The following is a 14,258-nucleotide window of genomic DNA, read 5'->3' as shown; positions in this document are numbered from 1 at the left end:
CTCCCCAACCCTGTTGACAGTATCTGCTATGACATATCTGTACAGGAGATGGAGGGACAAGGAAGCTGTGCAGTCCCTCCGTCCTCTGCTCTTTTCCTTTCTCAAGTCTTCACTGCTGTATCAAGGCCGGTGAAAATCTCTTTTTATTTTCTCACCAAGCAAAGCAGATCAGAAAGCTGAAAAATTAGTGCCTTAAAATGCTATCTGAAAGAAATGTGAGCAAACTGGATGTGATAAAGCCATCAGTAAAGGAGTGTAGTGGAATGCGTGACAACAAGAACAGCCAGCTGCATCTGGGAAATATACAAGTCCTTGGACTCCAGCAGTATAAAACTTCCCAAGCTGTAAAAAACGAGCAATTCTTTCTTTTTTGTGGCAGTCCCAGCAGTTTGAAACATGGTTGGCAACTAATAATTGCAATCATAGAATCATTGATGTTAAAAGAAGCATTACCTCAAAGTGGGTGTTCACGTAAGATCTTGGATTCATTGTGCATAGTATAGCACGTGCTGGGGTTGTTAAATTTGGAACTGTTGCTAATAAATAAAAATAGTTTTATTCGGACAGGAATAGAAAAAATGTTAGATACAGAAGTGTTGCATAACCAGCCTTGATGAACAGGGAAGCACCCCTTTTACAGCGTTTCAAGAAGTGCTGTTCCCAGTAAATGACAGCAAATAGATCCTGAATCCCTAGGTCATCCTGAGGTAAATATTAATATTGTTGTTTTTAAAAACCCAAATGTTGCTTATTCTTTTACCTGTTAGCCGTGGGAAAAAAATAAGGGGAAAAAGCAAGCTTTGACAGAGCATTTCCTGACTCAGCAATTGAATGGAAGGAACGATGCTGACACACTTGGTTCAAGGTAATGGAAGGACTTCACCCCGCCTGAGAAGGTCTATGGACAACAAAACAGCACAGGAGATGCCTGCCTGTAAATCCTCCTAATCAAATATTACTCAACAATATGTTAATACATATGTGTTTGACTCAGGGATATTGTTTAGAGGCAGGAGTCATGGTTTAGTCGGCTGGAATAGATTACTACTTGGGGACTGTGAAAACTAAGGCTGTTTTTTTCATTTTGCCAGGCACTTGAGATATGATCTTGTAGAAATCTGTCAGTGCTGTTTTTCCCCGCCCTTTCAGCTGCTTTTTCAGTACTGATATGCAGTAAAAATTCCATCTAATGCCATGTCTGTAATCAGCAGAGAAAGCAGGGCATGTCTCAAGTGTGATGTCGGTAAAGCATTGAGCAGAAAACTGCCTAAAAACCAGCCAAGAGAAAACAGTGGGCCCAAGGATTTAGGTGGAAAGTAGCCTGCCAGATATGGCTCTCTCTATTTTCATAGCAAACACAAAACAAGAGCCTGGGCTTTGGCTCTATTGGGGCCTCTCAGCACTTTACTCTTATAAATAATAAACAGAATACATTTTCCTCCTGTGTAGGTTAGCAAATAGAAATGTGCCTTTGTTATCAGCAAGGAAGCCATAATTGAGAGGCAGTGATTTTGTGGAATACACATTCAAATGGGACTAAATAAAAGCATAAGGAGGATTTCAAAACTTCTATTTCTGTGCTGGGCCTCATATGTTTAGTTATGGAATTTATTCATGATACCTTTTTGCAAGCTTGGATTTGCATTCTCAGACTCAAATCATGCCACACACTCCAGCCTATATCTGACACAGCAACAGCTCCAACAGGGTAACTTTAGGTAATCTTTTGCATATCCCAGCATTTTGCCATTTACTGCCCCATTTTCAGCATAAGAGTTTTGAGTGTTTGCTTTCATGGCCTGGCTTGGATTGCAAATGCACTTATTGGTGTGACACCATTTGCAGCTGAAACTGAAAGGAATATGGTCATGGTAATCCTGTTCACATTATTGTAGCAGAAATGCAGAATAAAACGTATTTTTCTTGGAGAGGGACATGTTTTTAATGTGCCCCATTTCTGGTTTGTGTCCCCCTCACAACTGAGATTAAACAGTATATTTTAACTGACTCAGTTTATTTGCTCTTAAGGATATATATTTGTTTATTCATTTCAGTATACCTCGATGTATGTTGTAGTCATGTTTAGGAAACTTACAGAATTAATCACCCACCCCTTACATGAAAGTTGTCTAGAGAAATTAACAGTGGGTAACTCTACTCAACAACCTACTAACAGCACAGCTTTCTCAATTCTGGAAGTTTGGAACATGCAATTTTTGGAAGTGCTTGGTCCTTTTTCCCCTCTTTTTTCTTTTCTTCAGTTTTTTTCTTAACGAATGTAATCTCATGCTTACAAATGTCTTCTGTTTTCTTAACATTTACATTTTAGTCGTTCAAAGTATTATTCCTTTTTTCCTACATTCGTCTGAGTCAACCCAGTAGTGGGAATTGTTTTAAGGACATAGGATCACAGGGACTTCCTGAGAAAAGGATGTATACAAGCACCTGACTCTAAAGAAAAGATTTAAAGTAATGTTCACGTAATTCAGTTTTAGGTATATTTTTTCCTAATATAATCAAGCTATCAGACGAGTAATTTTATTTTATTCTTTCAGCCTAATTTTCTTTATTTATATTGAGGGGCCATGTGGAGCCAGGATAAGAAGTAGATATTGGTGGGTCCTTATCTACCTGTGTTGGATGACAAAGAAAAAAGTATCAAGTTCTCAAAAAATTATTGTAAAATCATTCCACTGAGGTGGCTGGAAAATTAGCAAATCCCATCAGTGCATTCCAGTTAGCAAGAAGAGTGGGATGTAGCTGTCTCTGGAGAAGTGAGGAACCCCCATTACTATTTCTAGAGACCAGAAGATGAAAAAACTGTGGCTATAAATTTACCACCCATTGTGTTTGTTTTTCCCTTAGAAGTAGCAGAATATTTTAAGTTCTTCAAAGCCAAGGAATTCCCCAGATCTGAGAGCAATCCAGCTGAGCAGGTCTTGGGCAAGGAGAGAAGACGTGAAAGCTCAGTGTTCCCATGCTGTTTTCTTAAGTATCCCGCAGCAGTGGTGCTCTGGTTTCTAGGAACAAGGGCCTGACACCAACATTTCCTTTACGCTCCTTGTAATTCTGGGAGGGAGGTAAGGAGAGCAGTGGTTCTCCCCTTGGAATAGGCCCAAGGAAGAGGAGCCATGAGTCTGCAAGAAGAAGGTTCCAAGGCTGATGGTCTCTTCTCTACATCCCATTTGTTTGTGTGCATCCACCTGGAGAGCCTGGTGCGAGCATCATGTGAAAAGTGTTATCACTGATTATAATTGAACCCGTCTTGAAAAAACTGTGCCCTACACCATGATTATAATTTCTCTCTCTGGAAAGGTTGTTTATCTTCTCTTTCTTGTTTATTGCTTGAGTGAACATAGCACATTTGAAATTCTGTTTTAGAAGAAGTAGGATACTGTGCAACTGGTGGTATTTCGCTGCAGAATAACCCCCAGAGGGATTTGTAATCCCCTGGTACTATCATCTAATAGTGAGCCAAATTGAATAATAAGCTCAGTGCTATGAATTCAGCCTCATACTCAGCCTCATTCTGCTTTGGTTAGCATTGCCTAGTAATTAATTATTACTCTGTATTTACGCTATCAATGACATCCAGAGGCTGGCCTAAGCATGCTGGAGCTGCTGGCAGCAGCAGCAGCAGCAGCAGCAATGTATGTACATGCAGATATTTTGTTCTCCCTCTGTAAATATGCACTGTAGACTGTCTTTTAAAGGAGTTGTTAACTGCGTCTTCCCTATAGCTAAAAGCCACCAGACACTACATGCTGGACACCACTCAAAGATGCACGATGACACATAGTTTACTATTAATGTTTACAGGATTTGGAATGTTGTAATTGATTTTGGCACTGAAAGTGCAGTCTGGTAAATTGCTTGTCACCTTTGTTTCATCCTCGGTCTCACTGAGAATCTCATATGCAATTAACTGTATTTGCTATACTGTATTTATTCTAAAGCACACAGCACATTACTGGTTTGCTGTTCGGTTCTCAGAAATGGGGACTTAATTGCTTACAAAAACACAACTCAAAATAAGGGGACCTTTGTGGTGAGGGACTTTTCTTCAGAGTAGAAAAATACAGAGACTTTAACATCATTCACGTTCCAAACTCACGGCCCTCCTGTACTTGAAATCTCCCTGACTTCAAGGACTGTAACTTGTGTGTAAAGGCATGACAAGTCAATCTCTGTTACCAACTTGTGTGGCACAGAGAGAGGAGCTGGATTTGCTGCACACCAGTGTGGTTAAGGACCGAAGTTAACAAGTTCTTGTGCTGTCTGTAAGACAGAGCAATTCCTTCTGCATGTAGAACTGGAAAGGAATTCTTTAAAGGAATGTATTTGCTCCACATCCTCTAGGTCACAAGGTGGAAGCAGCACTGAATGGCTCACATGAATTCTTCTGCCAGTTTATCCTGGCAATGTTTTCTATTTAAACAGCCAAAGCTCCAGAATTAGCATGGACTGTCTAGAAACCTCAATAAAACAAAGAGCTTTGCCAAGAAACAGTCTAGGACAGCAAAAAAAAGGTGAAGCCCTTCTCACAGATCAACAACAGGAATATGCAAAATTTTCCTTCCCAGGAATGAAGAGCTGCATTGTCTCCTGCTGTCATCCAGGTTGGATGTTGGAGGACAGGTCTGGTTCTCAAGTTTAGCCTGAGAGCACCTGCTCTTTTCATGTCATAGTGGATTGTTCAAGGAAGACCTAATCATAGATTTCCTTGCTGTCCTTGCTAAAGCAGAGGATGCTCTTTAGTTCCTCATGTTAAGAAACTAGCTGTTCTCATTTTTCCTGGAGAAAATAATTCCAGGAGATAAGATACCAATCGGGCTAAATTAACTTAATTAAAGAAAATGCAAATCCAGTAGAATACATTTTCTGGTAGAGAGTGTAGTTTCTACTTGCTGCAAGCACAAAATATCTCCAAGAGTCTGGACATGACAAATTGTGGCAATAATTATATGTCTAAAACATTAAAAATATCTTCTACCAGAATGCTGCATGAAAAGAAGAAATTTTTTTTGTTTTTTAAACTTTTGCAAATGAAAAAACAAGCTTAAATACCATGGACTTATTTCCAGGATATTCAAACTAGTTTAGATCTTACTTTTAATCCAGTTAATTATTTTGCGATTCTCCATTCAGCTAATAATCAGATTAAGGTTCTTATGTAATATGTAAAATGGTCTTTTGATAATAAAAGATTATGAAAGAAATGCTGCAGAGTTTGCTTTAGAAGAAAGCACAGCAAGATTGAAACCTACAGAATTCCAACTTGAAAGAGGCTATTAACTTTGATAGCAATTGCATGTACCATTACAATTAAATATTCCAAAAGAAGATGGGATGCATCACTTGGGGCATGGAAGACAAGTACAAATCTTTACTGTAGGAACCATTTAAGATTGTACATAAATACCATTCCTCGGATTTTCTGCTTAGATCTTCCAGAATTGCTACACTTACCAAAACCTCTACTTACAATTTTTTATTACAGATGTTGATTATAATTGCTTTGGAACTTTGTAGTTGCACAGGAGGGACATTAACCAGAGAAAGGCCAGCAAGATGGTTAGAGAGATAGAGCATTTCTCCTACAAGGAAAAGCTGAGAAAATCGGGTTTGTTCAGCCCAGAAAAGAAAAAGTGACCTAACTGTGGTCTTCCAGCACCTGAAGGAAGCCCACAAGAAAGAGGGTGACAGACTTTTTACAGGGGTATGTAGTGACAAGGGGAAATGGCTTCAAACTGAGAGTATGTGTAGATTAGATATTAGGAAAAATTTCTTTGCTGTGAGGGTGATGAGGCCCAGAAAAGTTGTGGGTGACTCATCCCTGGAAGTGTCCCAGGCCAGGTTGGATGGAGCTCTGAGCAACCTGGTCTGTTGGAAAGTGTCCCTGCCCTTGGCAGTTGGTTTGGAAGTAGATGATTTTTCAGGTCCCTTCCAACCCAAACCATTCTGTGATTCATGGTATTTCAGTCTTCCTGGAATCTACTCTGGAAAAAAAGAATGTCTTCTGTTTTACAACCTACGAACTGATGCTCAGCACGAGTTTTTTATGCTGCAGGGTTGGTGATGTGGCTTTTCAGCTCCCTGTATCACTTTTTTTCTGCAAAATCTGTTCATCCTGTCAGCCCTTCACGTGCTGGCCGTGTGCCTGCCGCCTCCCAGAAAGCAGGTGCATTTGGAGAGATGGCAGCTTTCTCAGGACTCAGTTATTTAATTAACTCATTTATAACTGGGCTATTTGAACAAGCCATCCCATCTGTCTAGTGGTCAAAATCTTGCTTGTGTGCTAAGCAATGGTTGTCAGACTCCCTGCATCCCTTCTATTTAGCTGCATCGTGCTTCTCTAGAAGAAACTGGAAAGTTGCTAGACTCACAATGAGAAGTGAGAACATCCAGACTCCATTTTTAACTTTCCAAACTGTTTTACCAAGTCTCACCTTGAGAACTATGCTGTATCTTGGTTTCTGCTCCTGTTTCTAAAAAGGCATGTAAGTAACTTTGACATTTATAAAGGGAAAAGCTACTTAGTGAGAAACAGTTTAACCACTGAGATGATTTAACAGCTTTGTCCTACAGTCTACTTGGTATTGTGAATAGAAAAACAAACAATTCTTCAAATATCTACTAGGGTTTCTGAACACATTTCTGCACTGTTTACATTCCATTAACATTCTTCAGATCCAGATTTACTCACAGTGGTTTAAACTGTGTATGTCCAGACAAATTTTAATGCTTTTTTGCAGCTTTCATGAGTAAATCTTGATTTTAAAAAGAAAAAACTACTCACCCTATAAACAATGGAAGATTCATTGATTATTTAAATAAGGACAGAAGGCTGTCACTTATGTCTCAGATGTGTAGCAGAGGTCACTAAACTTAAATAAAGACTGAAGAAAAATAGCTTGCAAATTGCTCTTTAAAACGTTATAAGTTACATCTTTCCAATTAAAAAATCTTGATTTTCATATCTTTTCCTATTCATATGATATTTGAAAGCACTGGAGAAAAAAATATTTTTAATGGACCTTCATGTCATAATCCAAGAGGTTGAGTGGCATATTGTAAGTTGATGGACAGTAGCCCTACAGGCAACATCATTTATTAAGCTTATGTCAGTGGTCAATATACATGTATTTAATACGTACTTCAAAATCTTATCTTTCCACCCATGCTGATGTATCTTAGACTTGGGATGGTCATGTGTGAGCGTGTATATCAGAGGGGAGGGATGGAGTGAGGGAGAAGAACAGAAAGCAAAGGAGAGACCTCTGAACACACAAACCAGTGCAAATTGGTGTGGATCCATCTGCAGTGTTGGAAAGATGGAGTGTATGAAGCGTGCCTGTTCATTGTCATTGAGGGAAATAAATTAAAATCTTCAGGATGGTTTTAAGTTATTACTGTTAATATTTTAATTGCTGGGCATTTTTAGATGCATCAAAGTAACTACTTCAAAGTGGTTGATACTTGTAAATAGGGTTCAAATGCAGCCATTGTATAAATGACTTTCTGTATGAGCGTAAGAGCTTCTGATCCTTTCTCTGGCCTTAGTCTCTGGTGTTCACAAGTTTCTTGAGTTGTGGCTCACTGTGGTTTTAAATATCTAAAATAAAAACACCTCCTGCTTTTCTTAGGTGGAAAATCCACCGCGAGGCCCCTTGCAGCTTTTGAAACCTCCAGGCAGATGCAAGGCTAATGTGTTTGGTGGAGTTACTATCAGCCTTAAAACCCTGAAATGCTGAAGCATTACTATCTTGACCTTTATGTCAAGATGAATGAAAAATAAATTAACTTGAGGCAGCAGGCCATTCTGCAGGACTGCATTTGTTGGAAGATGTCTGGTTTTATATAGAGGTGGAAGGGCAAAAATAGGCTGTTTTTCATAAAAGCTGAAATATCTTAATCTTGATGGTTGCCAGAATTTCTAGACTTAATGAACTCATTATCAATACTGTTCTGTGGCATTTCTATTTCATTATTCTGTGGGTACAAAGCTATGGGTGTTGTTGACAGGAAGGTACAAGAGGGATTGGCAAATGTGGAAGTTGACAGCCCACAGCATTATATCAAGTTTCATCTTTGTCCCTTGTCCCCCACCTGTCTCCTTTTAAAGATTTGTTTTCCTTATGAATCCAGCAGGTTCTCAGCAACTCCTGACCTTTTCACAGTAAGTGATTTGTTGAGTGTGCCCCTTTGGCTGTGTGTCAGGGCCACGTTTCTCCAGGTATAGGTGCTCAATTTGACTCAGGGAATTTAAGGGTATATTAATACATTAATCTTCCTGAATCACTGACAGCAGTTTTGCATCTCATCCATGAACTTCGACATTTATGTTGGAGAGCAGCAATCCCACAATTGCTTCACTGATGCTGAAGTGCCGGGCTCAGATTTATTATCATCTTGATTTTTTCCTCTTTTTAATCTGTTATAGCTCAATCAACGTGCATAAATCAGCAGCCGTAGGGAGTAAAGCCCTGAATTCATCCCTCAGTGAACTACAGTACAGCACAGTACCTCCAGTTTGCTGTTCCCTGAGAAAGCTGCACATTTTATGCCTCCTGCCCACTGTGGAGTGAGAAATACAAGAAGAAAAACCCCTCAAGCTTTCCAGTTTCAATTTTACATTCACAACTAAGTACAATATGAAATTATTCAGTTCATAAGAAATTGTTCAGTTCATAAGAGTTGTTGCTACTTGTTCTTTCTACAGATTTCTTTTAATAAAATGTCTTGCATGGCTGTACAATTAAACCCAAGAAAACAGAAATCCAGATATATTCAAATCTTACTCAAAGCATACATTCTTTAGTATATGCTTTGCAAAAATAAGCAAGTTGGAGTTCTTTTCTGTATTCAGATTTGCCAAGATTAGGAAGGCTTCCAAGAGCATCTCAGCTTTAAAATAATCCGTGTCTAGGAATGAGAAAGCAGAAGAGCAGTCTGAATGATAATTTTATCAAATCTGTTTCTCAGTTCTGTTCTTTAGCTGCTACATTCCTAAGATGTTTCACTTTAGATTTCTCTTGACTTTCTCTGTTTTCATATCTGTTCTACAGTTTTCTCTTAGACAGTGTTGTCGACAGACAAGACATTTGGACTTGATCTTAAAGATCTTTTCCAAGCCAAATGATTCTATGATTTTATGATTTCCAGAATTACCCACTCATAAGTCTGTGGAAGTCTTCAGCTATTTCTTTTTCTCTCTAGTAATGGAGTATGAATGGAAAAGAAATATATTCCTTTTTTTTTTTTCTAACAGTGAAATCATAGTAGACATGATTTGATTGTAAATTATTAATTCATTATCTTTCCTAGTAGTAAATATCCCTGTCAGCAAGGCTTCCATCACACCCTAATACATATGGAAGAGCCCAAAAAGCTTCCTTTTAAAAGTGGGAACCCTAAGTTCACAAAGAACAACAGACACAGAATACATTTGCCGTGGCTGAAATACTTTTTAAAAGAAGTCAGTGTGACGTTGCAGTGCATCTGGCTCCTCATCCAAGAAAGATAAATGCTTTCAAGGCTGTCTTTATTTCCCTGTGTGCCAACAACTCCTTCCTAAAAGAAAAATCAGGCTATTTAATCAGCTTAAGATGTTAGTGATTTGTGACAGTAATAAGCAATAAATTTCCTCTTTATCCCTATTAGTCTATGCAGGCAACTTTCTTGAAGTCCCTTGTGAGGTTTCAACACTTGCGACAACCTTTTTATGATCTGCCAGTATAGAGAAAGAAAATGAGTTTTGGCTCTTCCTTAAATGTAAAGCAAGTATTGTAAATATTGAACCACTGTGATGTGCCAAACTCCCATAATGAAGGCTTAGAGTAGTTGATTCTGAAAAGGAAGCTAATGAAATAATTGACCTCGTTTCCATTCCAAGCAATCTGACTTTAAAGAGAAGCTTGCACTTCTATTCAATGTAAATTGTCCAGAAAAGTAACACTGTCTTCTTATTTCTTACAGATTTATTTAAAAAAACCAAAAAAACAAGAACAGAAATACCACAACAAATTAAGAAAGGTTCAAAAATAGATATTTTTTGTTAGGTTATTCAAAATCAAAAAGGCTAAGAGTTTCCACTAGGCTAAATAATATTATAGAGAAGGAGAGACCACTGGTATGTGAAATTCAATGCTTCCAGTAGGAAAAAGATTGGAAGTTTGAAAGAAAATTACAGATTCTGACTAGAACTATGTGAGCAACACAACTCCTATTAATTTGGCTATCTCTGTGAAAGTATCTTTTAATCCTATTCATCACATTATAGATTTGTGTGTATATATTTAGTCTTTAGGTATTAATGTGAAACCTAAATTTTGCTAAAGCTCAAACAGCCCTTCATACTCTTTAGTGCTCTGTCCACATCTCCTATAGTCCTTTGGAGTAATTTCATTTCACACATTTTCCCACCAAAAGAAAGTCAGTCAGTGGGAGATTTGGGTAAATTACTTTTTTGTTCTTGTTTTACCCCTGAAAAGATTATCCCCTGAAGGAGATCAAAATTAAAAGAACGCAGTATTGCTACTTCTTTATTATTTTTTATTAGCATAACAAATGATATCACTGGTGGTTATTAACATAACCAGATTACTGTGGTTATTAACATAACCAGGTGAGACCCCACCTGCAGTGCTGGATCCAGCTCAGGGGTCCCCAGCACTGGAAGGACATGGAGCTGTTGGAGCCAGTCCAGATCAGGCCACCAAGATGATCAGAGAGATAGAGAATCTCACCTATGAGGAAAGGCTGAGAGAATTGGGGTTGTTCAGCCTGGAGAAGAGAAAGTGACCTAATTGCGGCCTTCCAGTACCTAAACGAGCTTACAAGAGAGAGGGACCATTTGCACAGCCTGGAGTGACAGGACATGGAAGAATGGCTTCTCACCGAGTATGTTTAGATGGGATATTGGGAAGAAATTCCTTACTGTGAGGGTTGTGAGGCACTGGCACAGGTTTCCCAGAGAAGCTGTGCCTGTCCCTGGATCCCTGGAAGTGTCCAAGGCCAGGTTGGATGGGGCTCTGAGCAACCTGGGCTAGTGGAAGGTGTCTCTGCCTGTGACAGAGGAGTTGGAACTGGATGATCTTTAAGGTCCCTCCCAACCCAAACCTTACTATGATTTTATGATCTCTCTAACTGTTGTTTTAGCACTTTGGTACAATATTACTGTACAGTTTTATGCAGATGGGAAATGAAATGCTGCTCTGTCATTTCCTTTAGTACTCTAAAACACTTTACTATTATTGCAACTTACTGGGCTTTCAAGGACTGTAATGGAACTTAGAACTTATTGGTGTGGTTCAAATAAGCTGTTTGCTCTTCCATAACCTGGGGACTTCCTGCTGCTGGCTATATACTGCAGAAATAAATGGCAATTTCTCTTCATTATTATTCATAGGGTCATAATATTCAAGATTAATGTGTGCTCTGATGGCTTAGTCATTAAAATATTCACAAATCTGGACGGTTTTGTAATTTTTAACACACACAATTTGTCCAAAAAAATTTCTACTAGAAAATTTTTCCTAGGTTATTCTTTATTCATTCTCCATCATTCATTTTGCTATTAAAACCTTTCATTCTGCTAATGAGGGAACACACACAGTATTTGCCAAAAGTGACTATAGTCATTTTCCATTACTAGATGAGAAGTTAAATCCTTCAATTACTGCATGAACTTCTATTTTGCATACCATAAAAAAAGCCAGGATAAACACTTGCAAAACATTAATTAACAACTCCGTTCACTTTGTGAAGAATCCCGCAAGAAAAAGAAAAGTCTAAGTGTATCCTATTAATTGTTTTCTCAGAATAGATAATCTGGTTCTAGGATTTAACACATCCAGAGAAGAAGGAGAAAAAGTGGGTGGGTGGAAATAGGCATTGTGGCTTTGGCTGCACTCACAGGAACTTTGCTCCTACAAAACACAAGTGCTCACTGCTCACAGGCCTGATGGTCATTGGAATTTGCAGTATCAGTGTCTAGCCCCAAAATTTCTTTCCCACTCGTCTTATCACCAGCTTTCCCTTTTAGCTAATGAGACACAAGCATGCCTCAAATGCCAAATGGCTTTTAGAAGATTTCATGTTACTTTGCTCCAGCTACTTTTCCTGTCCTGCAAATGTATCACTCTCAGTGATTCTTCCTAACAGGATAAAATAGAGCCATTAAAGCCCATCTCGATACACAGAGCACTTGAAAGTCTGGCATGGTATCTTTAGAACTGCTGTCCTCTCTTCTGTTATATTATTATTTATGGGATTTTTTCCCCCAGTTTATAGTATTTTACACTTGGTATTAGAAAACCAGAAGTATCCAGTAATTTTGCACATTTTATCAGTTCTATGAGGGGAGTATTGCAAGAGAATGTGGTAATAACCAAAAAGAACCAAGAATGAGGCATGGGAACCTGGGTGAATCTTACTACAGTCGAGTATATGCAGACATGAAAAATTCTTTTCTCTACTGCATTTTGTGTCCATGTCACTTGTGAAGCAGAAGCTTTAGTTTCCACGAGAGCAACAGCATCATTCTTTGTCAGTAGATACTACTGCAGGATGTCAGGGAAAAATGCAAGCCCTTGAACATATGACTCCTCTCAACTCTGTCTTTAAAAATCACTGCTCATCCAGCCAGCTGTCTGATTAGTAAAGGCTTTTTTTGTCACTTCCAAACTGTAGCAGAATATTATGTGTCAGCTAAGTTGTCAAAGAAATTCACTTTAATGCAGACTAAGTATATTAGAGGTCCGGTGTGCAACCAGTAATAAATTCTTCTTAGATCAAGTTCACATACAGTTTTTATTTTAATTAATCAGCTATCTAAGTATGAATTACAAACAAGACATTCTGCTTACATAATTTTTCTTCTTAATAAGCAAAACTTTCTTTTTACAAAACAAAAAGAGGGGTAATTTACTATGTTTTGAGTACTTTTTTTGTATTATTTAATGTCCATGAACAATTTGCTTTAAGTTTTGTTGGGTTTTCTTTTTTTGCTTCAAGCTTTAGTATTGTGATTTTATCAATAAACTATTGTGTCAATCTTATGTCAGTTTTGAATTGTATCACAGCGATTACTGCTAGAAAAATATTCTGCATAAACAAATCTCTTACTGCTTTTGCACTTTTTGTTGTGAATATTTTGTATGGCCATTTAGTAATCCTGATTTCATATTGAAATTGTGCTGTGGAATTTATGTAGATTTAAAGTAATTGACAAGTACCTTGGTGAAATCCTAGGTTACATTTCATTGATCTGGTTAATTTATGAGACTTAGTTAATATTAAGAAATACCTGGAAAAAACAAATTTGTAACCGAAGCAAAGCAGATGAAGAGAAAGCATACATGGATAAACTGGAATTTGTAACACTATTCAGGAATAAAAAGACATGCAGGCCACTCAGAGGATTAGAACAGTGTCTTAACCAACACAAGAGCTTTACATACCCTAAAGCCTACCTAGAAGATATAGAACACACAGCCAGGGAATAAAAAAAAAAATCACTAAAACAGCCTCAAATACCTGTGAGACCCAGCTACAAATATGTTTTCTGAGCATGGAGAATGTTACTACCCTGTGAAGCCCTGACAGTGATCTCATTTAGGCATGTTTTGTTGGTCCACACTCACAAATTCAGGGTCAGACAGAGAAGAGTCAGGGCATGTATGTGTTATAAAATTAATATAATCTGAGATTCATTCCCTTGGTTTTCAGCTGCCTTCCTTTAAAGAATTGCACTGGAAGTTTCTAAACACAGTATTAAGAATAATTAACAGCATTTCAGAGAAGAACACATTAACTGAGAATTATTCCTCTGCCCCAGGAGTCTTTGCAAAGGGACACCTTCCGTCCTGAACAAGTGCCAGTTATGTTAATTAAGGAAAACTTGTGAAGCACAGAGGAAACTACAGTGCAATCAGGCTAGAACTGCTTCAGATACTTGATCCTAGAACACTTCTCCACTGAAAAAGTTAGGGTGTTAGACTTCTAAGTTTGAAAAAAATCCAGTTGTTCCTACAATACCATTACTGAGCTGAACGATAGCTCACCTGGATGTCTTTGCACAAAAGAAAGACAATTTAGATTGTCAAAAGCACAGCTAGGATTTAAGCAATAGGCACTGATGTCTTCATTGTTTTGCAAGAAAGTGGACTTGTAAACACTTCAGATTCCTTAAAATCTCCCCCTAAACAACAAAAAAGTAATTAGAGGAGGAATTCCCCCCGCCCCCCCCACGCACC

Source organism: Corvus brachyrhynchos, unplaced genomic scaffold (genome assembly GCF_000691975.1).
Source record: "Corvus brachyrhynchos isolate BGI_N302 unplaced genomic scaffold, ASM69197v1 scaffold281, whole genome shotgun sequence".
NCBI classification, from domain to species: domain Eukaryota; kingdom Metazoa; phylum Chordata; class Aves; order Passeriformes; family Corvidae; genus Corvus; species Corvus brachyrhynchos.
Note: the sequence above shows the minus strand (reverse complement) of the source record.